This window comes from Astyanax mexicanus, chromosome 6, assembly GCF_023375975.1.
Source record: "Astyanax mexicanus isolate ESR-SI-001 chromosome 6, AstMex3_surface, whole genome shotgun sequence".
Classification (NCBI taxonomy): Eukaryota; Metazoa; Chordata; class Actinopteri; order Characiformes; family Acestrorhamphidae; genus Astyanax; species Astyanax mexicanus.
Window position 1 is genome coordinate 13,568,192 of NC_064413.1, and position 13,617 is coordinate 13,581,808.

The 13,617-nt window shown below is 56.1% G+C and overlaps 1 non-coding gene and 1 pseudogene across 1 annotated transcript; both read right to left on the bottom strand.

Annotated features, from left to right (window-relative positions):
* Positions 1-1,023: 1,023 nt before the first annotated feature.
* LOC125802835 (U5 spliceosomal RNA) lies at positions 1,024-1,140 on the bottom strand. Its single transcript, XR_007439887.1, has one exon. It is a non-coding gene; the product is annotated as a U5 spliceosomal RNA (small nuclear RNA).
* Positions 1,141-1,609: 469 nt separating this feature from the next.
* On the bottom strand, positions 1,610-1,781 carry LOC125802645 (U2 spliceosomal RNA; annotated as a pseudogene).
* Between the last annotated feature and the right edge of the window lie 11,836 nt (positions 1,782-13,617).

Below are 13,617 nucleotides of genomic sequence, written 5' to 3' on the forward strand. Positions count from 1 at the left end.
GGCGCCGCACCTCCTGAAGTACAGGGGCTGGCCAGGGAAGTGCAGGAACCCCCCGGTGCAGGCCGATCGCAAAGCTTCCAGGCGGGTGGAGCCGGGCCAAGGACATCCCAAAACATAGAATAAAATTCTACTGGGAGCCCATCTAAGCCCGGGACCTTACACCGGTTCATTTTGCCAAGTACATCGGTCAGTTCTGTCAGACTAAAGGGGGTCTCTAGGCTGTCCCGAGCCATGCTCGGAAGGCGTGTCTCTAGGTGCGACAAAAATTGCTCCCCGATTTTGTGATCCATGCTACATTTGTTAAAAAGTTTAGAGTAAAAACTATGTGCAACCTCGATCATCCGGGCCGGGTCCGAACAGGTCCTACCTTCCGAGTCTATTAGAGATGTAAAACATCTCTCATCTTAGGCCTGCCGAACCTTTTGAAAAAAGGAGGCAGAACATGTTTCGTTCTCCTCTGCCATCTGAACCCTGGCACTAAACAGGCTATCAGCCGCCGACCTTTCGTGCAGTACCCTGAGCCCGGCTCAAAGGGCCTGCACTTTATCTAGGTCCAGTGTCCCTCTGTTGTTAAAGGTAATATATTGTTCCTTCAATTGCTTCTCTAAATCCCTTACCCGCTTCAGCTTTGCGGCATCTGCAATAATGGTTTGTCCGAGCACTCTTTAATGTGCTCCCACTATGCAGCTGCAGAAGCAAAGTCACCCTTGCAGGCCGAGAAGCGATAACCCGAATATCGCCACCTGGTTGAGGGGCCATTCTTTTTACTATGTAGCTACTAAGCGGCGGAGCCAACAGATGTCCCACCCATTTAATGTCACCCTACTCTAGCCATTGTTCAAAGAGGTCTTTCATTTTACTCTTTTCTTTAACTGTTATTTCTTTCAAACTTTTTTCTTTTACTGTTTTCTTGTCACATCATTGCTTTCTACTCTTATTTATTTTTCTTTTTATTTCTGTTTTTTATTTTTTACTCATTGATTAATTAATTCATGCCCTCTCTGTTTTTGTACTAAAATGAGCAGCTTCGCTAAAAGCAAAGCTTTCAAAAAATAAGCAATACTCGTCAACATTCCCCTCCACGGAAATCTTTAGTAAAAGGGCGAAAGATTTATACGTGAATGAAGAGAAACCCGAGCTATACCCGTAACCCCAGGAAGGGACGAGGCAGCTGGAGGAAGGCAGGGAGCAAAGGAAGATTGAGAGGGAAGACAAACTCCAACTTTTTTTGTCTTTTCTTCCAGTTAAGACGCCCGAGTCCTGATGATGTCACACTTGGGCGGGACATTCGTCCTTGCCTAAAGAGCAGAAAGGGACACAAAAGAACACAAAGAGACTAGCCAAACAACATATCCAATAAAAAAAAAAGATCAAACGGAGGGAAAACGGAACACAACGGAAAAGACCCTCCCCTGCCACAAAGCACAGAATTAAATAAATAAATAAACAGAACATGAAAACAGCAAAAAACCTGCATTGGTTCACTTCAAAGCACAAGCAGAGGAAAAACAAGACAGATCACAGGAACTGACCCTCCCCCCAGCAATTGAAGCCCTCTTGAGTACTTAACCAACGACCTCTCGTTTCTTCTTTCTTTGCACCGCTGTAAGGAAGGTGCACCACTCCTGCAGGTACTGCAATACCAGGTCGATGCGTGGAGCAGAAGGAGCAAGCTCCTGTTCTGGCTCCCTGTTCTAAAAATCCATTTAATATGTAGCCCTCATATAGAGGGCGTATCAGATATTAAACTGATTTATCTTTTTATATGGGTCAGAAATTTTTACCAAAATAATATATATTCGCGGTTACTCATTTTCATCATTCCCACTAAAATAAATTAAAACATGAATTTATTAACTAAAACGAACGAACAAACTAACAAAACAACCAAAAACAAACAAGCTAACAAAAATAAAAAGAGAAAATAATAATAATTCTAAAACTTAGCTTTTAAGTTTTTAAGGCTGCCCCCTGAAGAAGAGGTACCCCCTATTCCCATTGAGTGAAAAGTTTGCCGGCGGGTACCTCCAACTCCCATCTTCATTCTTCTTGAAGTTGACCATGTACTGGCGGCGCCCGTTCCTAACTCCTTGACCATACGCTCCCCAGGCTGGACTTCTCCGTACTGTTCGAGGAATTGGCGGACGGACCCAGCCGCCACGAATGGGTTGAAGACGTGGATGGTGACCATGGACCTGGCCCTGCTCCAGAACCCGCTCGAAGGTTGCTTCAGACGCCATGGTGACGTCAAAGAACCTCAGGGCGTTGTTAAGCTGGGCGCAGACGAGGTCTTCTGGCTTAAGCCCCAACGCCACAAAAAGGACCTCCCGGATAAAGGGCACCTGCTCCGTAAATAAGGAGTCTCCATCCGGGTCCCTCCACTGGAACCGGACAGTGTAGGGGACGACCATCCCACCACCACTAGGTCCCAGCAGAGGGAATGTCCCGGGCGCTGAGGCCGCCGCCGAGGCCCCGTCCTGCCCCGCAGAGCCCCGAGGTCCCGACTCCACGGCGCCGTCAGCGATGGAACTCCCTCGGGCAGGTCCCGAAGCTGGCCGGCCCATCGGCTGGTTCGTTCGCCGCAGAGGGTCGTCCAGCCGGGGATGAGGCACCGCCGCAGTCGTTGCAGCCGTCATCTTCGGCGGTGCCATCTTCTTCTTCGTCATCTGGGAGGGCTAGGAGCTAAGCTAAAAACTTTAAATAAATAAAAGAAAATAAAAAGGAACTCAAGGGATCCCCTGCAGCAGCGACGGACAAGCCACCTACTGCTGCACATATGTTCACCCTTGAACTCCTTCTAAAACTAAGCCCAAGCACAGCCGACGTCCTCTTCAGTCCACTACACAAAACTGATAAGAACAGATTTTTTCTTTTTAGCAACCAGCGCATTTATTTGCTTATTTCCGCAGGCCATACAAATCATTAAACATTTCCAACCCACCACCATACCCAGCCCCCAACATCCATATCCCCAAATCCCCAAGGAAACCCAACCCACCCCAAACCATAACCCACCCTATCCCCAACCTGCCCAAACAACCCACAACATTCTCCTCCACCCCCCACCCTGTCGGTGGACGGACGGAGCAGACGCAAACCCCAACCCTACCCCGGAGAGAGAGCTAGAGGACCTGATCATCCGCTGGGCCACCAGGGCCTCCCCATGACCGTCAGGCCAGCAAAGCCAGACCTCTCTCCCCTGCCCCCCACGCCCACCCTGATGATCCCTTCTCCGGGCTCGCGCCCCGCCTGAGAGACCGTGGCGTACCACGGGGTGCCTCGTGTCCGGCCGCGGCTCCACTACCCTGAGGCACTCGCAGCGCGTGCCCCAGAGCACGCACTTGGCCACAGAGACGGCCGTCCACAGAGGCCTGGCCTCTCTGCGGGGCACGGCGCTCAATCCAAGCCCGTAAAGGATAATTTCCCTGGGCGGGACGGACCCGGCACCGGTCGACCTCCACCATCCTGAGACCGCCGCCCAGAAGCGGACCGCGACAGGTCAAGACCACATGGCGTGGTCCAGTGTCTCTCCCCGCCGCAGCCCATCGGGCACGTGGGGGTGTGGCTAACGCCGTGCCTGTGCAGGCGCTCCCTGACCGCAAGGCGTAAGTTGGGCGCCCTCGGCGGGCGTACCATCGCGCCCTCCCCGGCTCCGTCCCGGTGCCGTCCTCCGTGCACCACGGGTGGTCCTTCACAAAGTCGGCCGCCCTGGCGTAATGCCAGGGTTGGTCGACGGACCACGGCGCCATCCCGTTCCAGGGGATCGCCCTTCTCAGGGCGAACCCCAGCCAGAACCTCGCGAACAGGGTGGCGGGGTGTCCTCCGTTGCCCTCGACCAGCCTCGCCAGGAAGACCACGAACAAAGTCGTGGCCTTCACCGGCGCGCAGAACACCCCTCTACCTCCCCTGGCGACCGGGAGGTACATGGTCGTCCTAGCGACCTGCTCGTACCTCCCACCCCACACAAAGGTGAAAACGCACCTTTCGACCCGTCTTCCCGTCACGAAAGGGATTGGGAAGACGTAGGCCAGGTGGTTCAGGCCAGCCAGCAAGTCCGAGTTCACCACCAAGACCCTGCCGGACAACGAGAGATCCCTCTAGCTCAAGTGTGCCACCCTGACCTGCAGCTTTGCTAAAGCCGCGTCCCAGTTCTTCTGGGCCAAGTCCTCCCTCCAGAAGGTGACCCCCAGTATCATGAGGCCACCCTCGCAGAGCGAGTACCTGCCGGGGACGTCGGCCCTCCCGGCCCATCCCCCGACATACAACACTGCTGATTTGGCCCTGTTGATGCGGGCTCCGGTCACAACCGAGAACTCCTCCAGAATCCGTCCTGTGACATCAAAGTCCCGATCCTTTCCCAGGAAGAGGGTGGCGTCGTCGGCGTAAATCGCCACCTTCGCGCTGAGACCCCTTCCTCCTGGGATGTGCAGGCCGCCGAAAGCAGGCTCTCGTCGCAGCCGCTCGACCAGCGTCTCGATGTACAGGACGTAGAGCAGGGGAGACAGCGGGCACCCCTGTCGTACCCCTCCCTTCTGCTCGACCTTGGCCGAGAAGTGGCCGTTTACCCCCACCTTGCTGGTGACTTCTGTATAAAGAAGTCGTACTAGGGCTAGGAAGCCCGGGCCCACGCCCATCTTCCGCAGAACTGCGAAGAGGAAGGCGTGGTTAACCCGGTCGAAGGCCTTCTCCTGGTCCAGACTCAGCACCGCCAGGGGCACCCGGCGCTGCTCCGCCCAGGCAATGGCATCTCGTATGAGAGCCAAGTTCATACTGCCTGTGCGCCCGGGCACCCCGCATGTTTGATTCGGACAGACCAGGGAAGCCATGACTCCCTTAAGGCGTCGGACCAGCACCTTGGCAAAGATCTTATAATCCACTGTCAGCAATGTTATCGGCCTCCAGTTTGCCAAGTCGGTCCTGTCTCCCTTCTTGTACAGAAGGGTGACATGCCCCTTCCGAACGGAGGGTGGGAAAAGTCCCAAACCTCCGGCCTCTGTGTACATGTCCAGCAGTTCCGGACCTATCAGGGGCCAAAAGCTCCTGTAAAACTCTACAGGCAGCCCGTCACCTCTGGGGGCCACGCCGCCTTTCATGGAGAGCATTGCGCTCTCCACCTCTGCGGGGGTGACGTTTCCCTCCAGGAGGGCCCTTTCCTCTTCCGACAGCCGTCCCTCCACGGCGTCCAGGAAGGCAAGAGCCACGGATCCCGGTACGTCCCGGGCCTGGAACATGTTGGCGAAATAAGCCGCGGCCGCCACCAACATTCCGTCGGTGTCCTCATGGAGCGTCCCGTCTTCTGACTTGGGCCCGGGATGTGAGCCCTAGCCTGCCTCTTCTTGACAGAGTCAAAGAAGAAGCGCGTAGGGCGCTCATCCTCCCTGATCTGTTGGTGCTGGGCCTGTCTGCAGTACCCGCGTGCCTGGGCCTCGTGGTAAAACCTCAAGGCCTCACTGGCTTCCCGGATCCGGACTTGATTACGGTCCCGCCAGGCGGCTCGCAGGTCGCACGACCACCTCCGGATCGCCCGCTCTCTCCTCCGAGCGGCCGCATTCGCCCACCACCGGCAGAGGGTGGTGATCTTTTCCTTCAGGTCTTCCCACCACTCCCCCGCCGTGGCATAGAGGACCTTCATCCTCTTCCATATGGGGTAGAGGGTCTGGAAAACGGCGCAAAAGGCCGGATCCCGTAGGAGGGCGACATTCATCCTCCATACCCCCTTCCCACGCCCCCCCCCTGCATGCGCAGGGCAACTCCCACGTAACAGTGGTCGGAGCCCCAGAACGGTCTGGACCAAAAAGCTACGATGTCAGCTCCGTTACGGACAAAGATGTAGTCCAGGCGGGAGGCGTCACCCCTGGAATTACACCAGGTGTGTCCTCCCCCTGGGGCTCGACGACCCTGTACGAATCGACCAGCCCGGCAGTCTGCACTATCCTAGCTAGTTCCAACCCCCCGGCCCCTGTGTCGAGGTCCACGTTAAAGTCCCCGCCTACGACGAGGACCCTGTTCGTGAACAGCAGGGGCTCCAGGTGGGTAAAGAACCCTCGCCGACCGGCCGGGCTGGCAGGAGCATACACTCCTATTGCCCTGAGGGCAATTCCCCTCCACTCCCCGTCGACGCAAATTATGCGTCCTGGGACTGGGGACTGAACGGTCTGGACCGAGAAGTCCCCGGAGCCAAATAAAACGCCCACTCCGTCCGCCACTCCTTCCCCCACCCCCCACACCGAGGGCCCCGCCCTCCACTGGGCTGAGAAATTGCATGCGTCCCGCTGCGAGGTCAAGTGGCACTCCTGCACAAACAAGACCTCGCATCTGGACGCTCGCAAGCTAGTAAAAACTGCCTCCCTCTTAACCCCGTCCCTCAGTCCCCGAACGTTCAGGGACCCCACAGTTAACCTACACATTTACATACCGCAAAAGCCCACCCCCAACAAACACAGTCCCACAAACCCCCCCTCCCGCAAAAGCCCACCCCAACAAACACAGTCCCACCAACCCCCCCTCCCGCAAAAGCCCACCCCCAACAAACAGTCCCACCAACCCCCCACCCGCACAAACTCAACAAAGTCCCACAAACCCCCCACACGCACAAACCCCCCACAACCCTACTCAGTCCCACAACCCGCCACCCACAAAAGTCCACCCACCCCAAAGAAGTCCCACAGTCCCCCACCCCTTCCCCAAAAACCCCTCCTCCCCTCCGAAACAAAGTCCCATTCCCTCAAAATACTCCCTATCCCTGCCCTATCCCCGAAAGGATACCGCATAAGGGCGGTCATTTATTTTTCCCTTTACCCTTCCCCCCCCAGACCTCGTCCGCCTGGTGGCCACCCTCTCCCACCCCTCCTGACCTGCGTCCTCTGGGTCTGACGATGAGGAGCCGTCCAGCAGAGGCGGGGACCAGTCTGTGCTGGGGTCCTGGGGTGCGTTGTCCGCACACTGGCCCGGCCCCGGCAAAAGCACTCTGGCTGGGTCGAGGAGGTCGAACTCCCGGGCCTCCTCAACCTTGGACCGTTTGGCTCGTTGGCCGTCCTCCTCAGCCTGAGGATCCCGTTCCCTGGCGGGAGCGGGGGCAGGGGGGTCTGGCGCTGGCTGGCCGTCGGGGACGGCGACGGTTGCCCACCCGGGCCGCACGATGGGTGCCCCGGGCTCCATCCCCTCCAACACCTCCGCCCAGTCCATGGGCGTCCAGGAGTCGGGCAGCGGTGGGGCCGGCCCGAGGCCCGTGGACTCGCCAGTGGGGCCCAGCAGGGTCTCTGCGACGACGTCTCCCGGCGTCGGTGGCACCTCCTGCTGCTGCTGTCCTGCCGGCAGGTCCTCCGGGACCGGTGCGGCCGTCGCTGATGGTGGGGGCGGAGGCGGTGGCGGAGGCGGCGGCCCGGCCTCTCCGTCGTCCACGACGGCGGCGGGCACCCTGGCGTCCCGTGGCCTGGCGTCCCCTCTCGGCGGTGCCTTGTCTGGTTCGGGCAGCCTGTACTCGTCCTGGAAGAGGCTGGCGTACGTACCTTGGCGGGAGGGACAGGAAAGGAAGAGGTGTCCGTGGCTTCCGCAAAGGCTGCAGGCCTTGGGGGCCCCGCACTCGGCCGCCCCGTGCTGATCGGATCCGCAGAAGCGACAGTGCTTCCCCGAGCACGCCTCTTTGCTGTGTCCGAGGGCGCCGCACCTCCTGCAGTACAGGGGCTGGCCGGGGTAGTGCAGGAACCCCCGGTGCGGGCCGATGGCAAAGCTCCCAGGCGGGTGGAGCAGACCCCCCGTGCCGGCAGGGTCCACCCGGAGCCGGACCAGGAACCTCCTCTTCCCGTTCCAGATGCCGAACCGCCCTCTTACCCTCTCTCCCGCCGAGACGGAGCTGCAGTACCGCCCCAAGAAGTCCCGGATGACGTTGTCCTCCATGTACGGATTGTACATGTGGACCGTCACCGGGACTTCATCCATAGCGAAGACGGGGACGGCCCGCAGCCCCCGCAACACCTCCTCCTGAGTACCTTTGCTGCACTTAGCAAAGAAAGCCGTGCAGTCGCTGTAGGACGCCAGGGTGACGTCCACGAAACCCGCCGCCACGAAGTCCTGCAGGCAGAAGATCCGTGAGGGACCGAGCCCTCCGAAGTCCCTCAGCACCCGCTGGACCACGTAGTCCCATCCAAATCTCGTCCTGTCCGCCTCCTCCGCTTCTGGTACTAGCTCCAGCCACACCGTGTGTTTTAGTCGCACCACTCGGGCCGACGATGACGCTCTCTCAGCCATACTCTTTCAGCAAGTGAGTTTGTTCTTAAAAGAACAGATATTTTTTTCTTTTTTTTTTGGGTCAGAAATCATTTCACCAGTATATTGTTCTACACTAGGTTACTTCTCTTTCATCATTCCCATAAAAATTAAAAACAAAATTTATTATCTAAAAAATAAACCCATAAAAAATAACTTATTTAGATTTTAAAATTCTAAATGAGATTAAACAATATTTTCTTCTCAAAAATCACTTCTCTATATCATGTGTAGGCTGTGCCTGGGCAAACGAACAAATCAAAAAAAAAAAAAAAAAAAAAAAGCAGTTAAAACCCCTCCTATATAAAAGGCAGATAAATTTAAAACCAAAAGTTATTCATTGAATCACGGGATGGAGTCGTGTCTTTCCAACAGCGGGAACTACAGCTCAAAGAGGCCCTTCCACCTCTCTTTCGCTGCGTGGTACCCCCACCGGATGACATCTAGCTCCATCCGAAAAAACAAATCAGCCCGGATCCTTCTATACATTCCCTCGGTTTCCAGGTTTGTCCCTCTGCGGATGAGGTCGGTGCGAGCGTTCAAAAGCTCTCGCTTGGTAATGCTCACCACCAACCACATCTGGGACAAGAAGGGAGACCTGGTATCCTGAGGCCACCCACGTATGACCTTTTCCCTGGTCAAAACAAACTGCGGGTCAAATGCCCTGCATAGGTCGGCTATCCAGGTCCAGATCACCTGCGCATACCCGCAGTCCCAAAACACGTGACCAAGAGTTTCCTCCTTGGCACATGTGGCTCTGGGGCAGCGCGGGTGTCTGGTGAGCCCGTGCCTATACAGAACATCCCTGACTGGCAACTTGCCATGAACACATTGCCAATTCAGGTCCTGCAGCCGGTTGTCTAACCCTTTAGGCTGTACTCTAGACCATGTGTCCCTCTCCAAACCCACCACAGTGCGAGTACCTCGGGCCTCCAGAACGGCTTTATACAAAGCCCGGTGCCTAACAAAGGTCTCGGGCTTCAACCCCGCCGGAAGCAACCTGTTCCATCTAACCAGGTGCTTATAGTGATCCGGTAGGGTCTCAGCCTTAGGGCAGGAGTTGGACCACGTACTCACTAGAGACCGCATTGGCCAGGACAGCCACAACCGCACAAAATATTGGTGGGGGTGTACTAGGGGAGCTGCCAGGCGTGCACAGAGCTGAGCAGAAAACAGGCAATCCAGCTTGAGAGGGAAATCAGGTACATCCCTCCCCCCCTTGTCCTTTCCCAGGTACATCACTTCCCTCTTAACATACTCATATCTACCTCCCCAGACGAGACTAAAAACGTCTTTGGTGAGCCCACGCCGCATGCAGCGGGGCATGGGGTAGACATGAGCCAAATACAGCAGTGAGGGAAGGACATCTACTTTTAATGCCAGTACCTTACCCAGAAAGGACAGGGACCTAGCTTTCCACAGCCCCATCTTGCGCCTGGCCAGAGCTAAACGCTCTTCCCAGTTGGCTCGAGCAGCCCCTTCTGCCATGAAGGAGACCCCCAAGATCTTTAAAGGACCATTGCTGAGGGCCAAACCCCCAACAATGTCCCTTCGATCCATCCAACTGCCAAAATACTTGACTACCGACTTGCCAAGGTTCAATGCCGCACCGGAAGCTCTACCGAACGCCTGCACCATGTCTAAGGCCAACCTGAGTGACCGATCCGAGCATACAAACAACGTAGTGTCGTCTGCATACTGGGCCAGTTTGACCACTTTTCCTCCGCCCCCCGGGAGGGGGAGACCATCTATCTCTGGGTGGGCTCTGATGGCTGCTGCAAGTGGCTCTATATAGGGCGCGTAGAGTAAAGGGGAAAGAGGACACCCCTGTCGCTCTCCACTCACTTGCGGTACTAAGTCGCTCAGGTGGCCGTTGATGGAAACACGGCTACCAACCTCAGCGTATAACGTAAAAAGCCATCTAAGGAACTTGGGCCCAAACCCTAGTGTCGTCAACACCCTCTTGAGGAAGCGGTGGTCCACTCGATCGAAGGCCTTTTCCTGATCTAAGCTCACCAGCGCCAGCGGGACATATCTGTCTCCGACCCAGGAGATGGCATCCCTGATTAGGTGGAGATTCCAGGTTGCCGATCTCCCTGGGACCCCACAGGTCTGGTCACTGTGGATCAGGCATGACATGGATTTCTTCAGGCGCTCTGTCAGGGCTTTGGCGAAGATCTTAAGATCAACGCACAGCATGGTCAGGGGTCTCCAATTAGCTAGATCTCTCGGATCTCCTTTCTTGTACAACAAGGAGAGAGCTCCTGACTGCATGCTCCCTGTGAGCCTGCCCTGTCGGTGCACATCCTCGGCTACCTCCACCATCACCGGGCCGAGGACATCCCAGAAGGTAGAATAAAATTCTACTGGGAGCCCATCTAAGCCCGGGACCTTACGCCGGTTCATTTTCCCAAGTACATCGGTCAGTTCCATCAAACTAAAGGGGGTCTCTAGGCTGTCTCGAGCCGTGCTCAGAAGGCGCGTCTCTAGGTGCGACAAAAATTGCTCCCCAATTTCATGATCCGTGTTACGTTTGTTAAAAAGCGTAGAATAAAAACCATATGCAACCTCCATCATCCGGGCCGGGTCCGAACAGGTCCTACCTTCCGAGTCTATAAGAGATGTAAAAATCTCTCCTCTCGGGCCTGCCGAACCCTTTGAAAAAGGAGGCAGAACATGTTTCGTTCTCCTCTGCCATCTGAACCCTGGCATTAAACAGGCTATCAGCCGCCGACCTTTCGTGCAGTACCCTGAGCCCAGCTCTGAGGGCCTGCACCTTATCTAGGTCCAGTGTCCCCCCGTTGTTAGAGTCTATATACTCTTGTTTCAATTGCTTCTCCAAATCTCTTACCCGCTTCAGCTTTTCAGCTTTGCGGCATCTGCAATAGTGGTTTGACAGAGCACGGATTCTCTCTTTAATGTGCTCCCACCATGCAGCCGGAGAAGCAAAGTCACCCTTGCAGTCTGCCCAGACTGCAAAGTGATCTCTTAAGAGAGTCTGATACTCTCTTTCCTCCAAGATCTCCACGTTCAGTTTCCAATACCCTCTGCCTATGGAGGGGGCATCAATGGAAACTGTGGCCTCTACCATCATATGGTCAGAGAACCACCATGGGGTCAAGGAGGCTTTTTTAACAACTATAGTGGGGGACACTAATATGTAATCTAGGCGGCTTTGTGCCCCTCAAGTGTTATGCCAGGTGTGGCCTGGATTTCCGGGGTTGCAAAATTTAAAACCGTCAGTAAGGCTGAAATCGCTGGACAGCTTCTGAAAGTGTTTCCGACTGACATCATCACCCCCCTCTAAATTTATATTAAAATCACCTGCCACAATTAAGTGCCTATTTGTTATACAAAAGGGGGCCAGAACTTCTAAAAGGTTAATACGGGACGAGGCATCTACTGGAGCGTAGATGCACAAAACTCGGATGTTTTGGCCTCTCCAAGTGGCGTCTAAGCCCAGTGCTCTGCCTTGATAGATGGTAAACGGGCTTACCTTCTCAAAGGTGCGGTCTCCCAACAGGATTCCCACACCCGAGAAATGGACGCCACCCACGCTCCAGTAGGCCATACCTCTTTTCCATTGGTGTGAGAAAAGTGCCTCGTCCCTCTGGTCCCGCAGGTGAACCTCTTGCAAACAGCAAATGGTCGGGGAGATAGATGCCAGATCCTGGAACACCGCTGCCCTCTTAACCGCGTTTCAAAGCCCTCTGACGTTGATGGTTAAAATAATAAAATCTGCCATAACAGAAAAAAGGGGGTTAAAACCAAACTAAAAAAACAATTAAAACTCTACTAAAACAGGGGAGCCCCTCTCTGAACCTCTCCTCTCATTCGTGGGGAGAGGAGCCACCCCCTCCAAATATGCTGACTCGTTGGGGGGGGCCTCCCTGCCCCCATACTCCTGCGGTGGTGGTGGGGTGTCCTCGGACCCAGATGGTTCTGGCGGGGTATCCTCGGACACCGGCAGTCTGGCTTCTTCTGGTTTGGGGGCCAGGGGTGAACAAGGGGGAGGGGCTCCCACGGGCGCCGCCACAGGGGGGCCCGCCTTCTTCCTCTTCTTGAATTTCTCCTCTCGCTCCCGAGGCCTCTTCCCAGAGGGGATGGAGGGGGGTGCCTGCCTGTTGGGCCGAGGGGTCGAGCTCAGGGTAGGGCGCCTGGCTATAACAGGAGAGGAGGTGGCTACTGCCTCTCCTGGTGAACCGGGCTCTTCTCCATTCCTGGCAGCCGCCTCCCTTCTTCTGCCCGCCCCTGCCCCAGCCAGCACCGTGGCATAAGATGGCGCCCGGCTAGGACAGGAGTGGGCTAAATGTCCCTCCCCGCCACAGCTCCTGCAGCGGCGGGGGTTCTGGCAATTCTTCGCCAGGTGCCCTTTCCCCAAGCAGTTCTTGCACTCTATATCTTTACACCCCTCGGCCTGGTGTCCATACTTAAGGCACCCCCAACAGAAGGCAGGCTGTCCCCTAAAGAAGAGGTACCCCTTGCTGCCTTCCAATATAAAATTAGCCGGGGGGTACCTCAGACTTCCACCTTCTTCTTTAAATTTTACCATAAATTGACGGCGCCCGTTCCAAATTCCCAGCTCATCCCGGACCATTCTCTCCCCCGGCTGGACCTCTCCGAACTGTACCAAAAAGCGGCGGACAGACTCGGCCGATACAAAGGGATTAAAAACATGTACCGTGACCATCCGCCGGTTCGTCTCCCACATGGAGGCCATAGTATATTGCCTCCCCAGCGGATGGTCACCCAGGACCCGCCCAAGCCCCAGGACCCGCCCATAGGTCGCCTCAGACGCCAATGTGACATCAAAGAACCTCAGGGCGTTGTTACGCTGGGTGCAGACGAGATCCTCCGGCTTTAGCCTCAGCGCAATAAAAAGGACCTCCCGGATGAACGGAACCCGCTCGGTAAAGAGGGTCCCGTCATCCGGGTCCCTCCACTGGAACCGTATGGTGTGGGGCACACCTCCGCCTACCCCAACCCCGGGCTCCAATGGAGGGGATATCCCAACCGCTGGAGCTGCCGTCGGAGGCCCGTCCTGCCCCGCAGAACCCCGAGGTCCCGAGTCCATGGCGTCTTCCGCTCCCCCAGGCAGGTCCCAATGCAGGCAGGTCCGTGGGCCGGTCCGTCCGCTCGCCAGGTTGTCCAGCCGGGCTGCTCTATCGTCGTTGTCCGGGTGGGCTGGTGAACTATACTAAAGAATTTAAAACAAATAAATAAAAGTAAAAAGGAGTTCAAGGGATCCCCTTGCGGTAGCAGCGGTCAAGCCACCAGCTACTGCACATATGTTCACCCCTGAACTCCTCTAAAAACTATGCCCAAGCACAGCCGTCGTCCTCTTCGAATCCA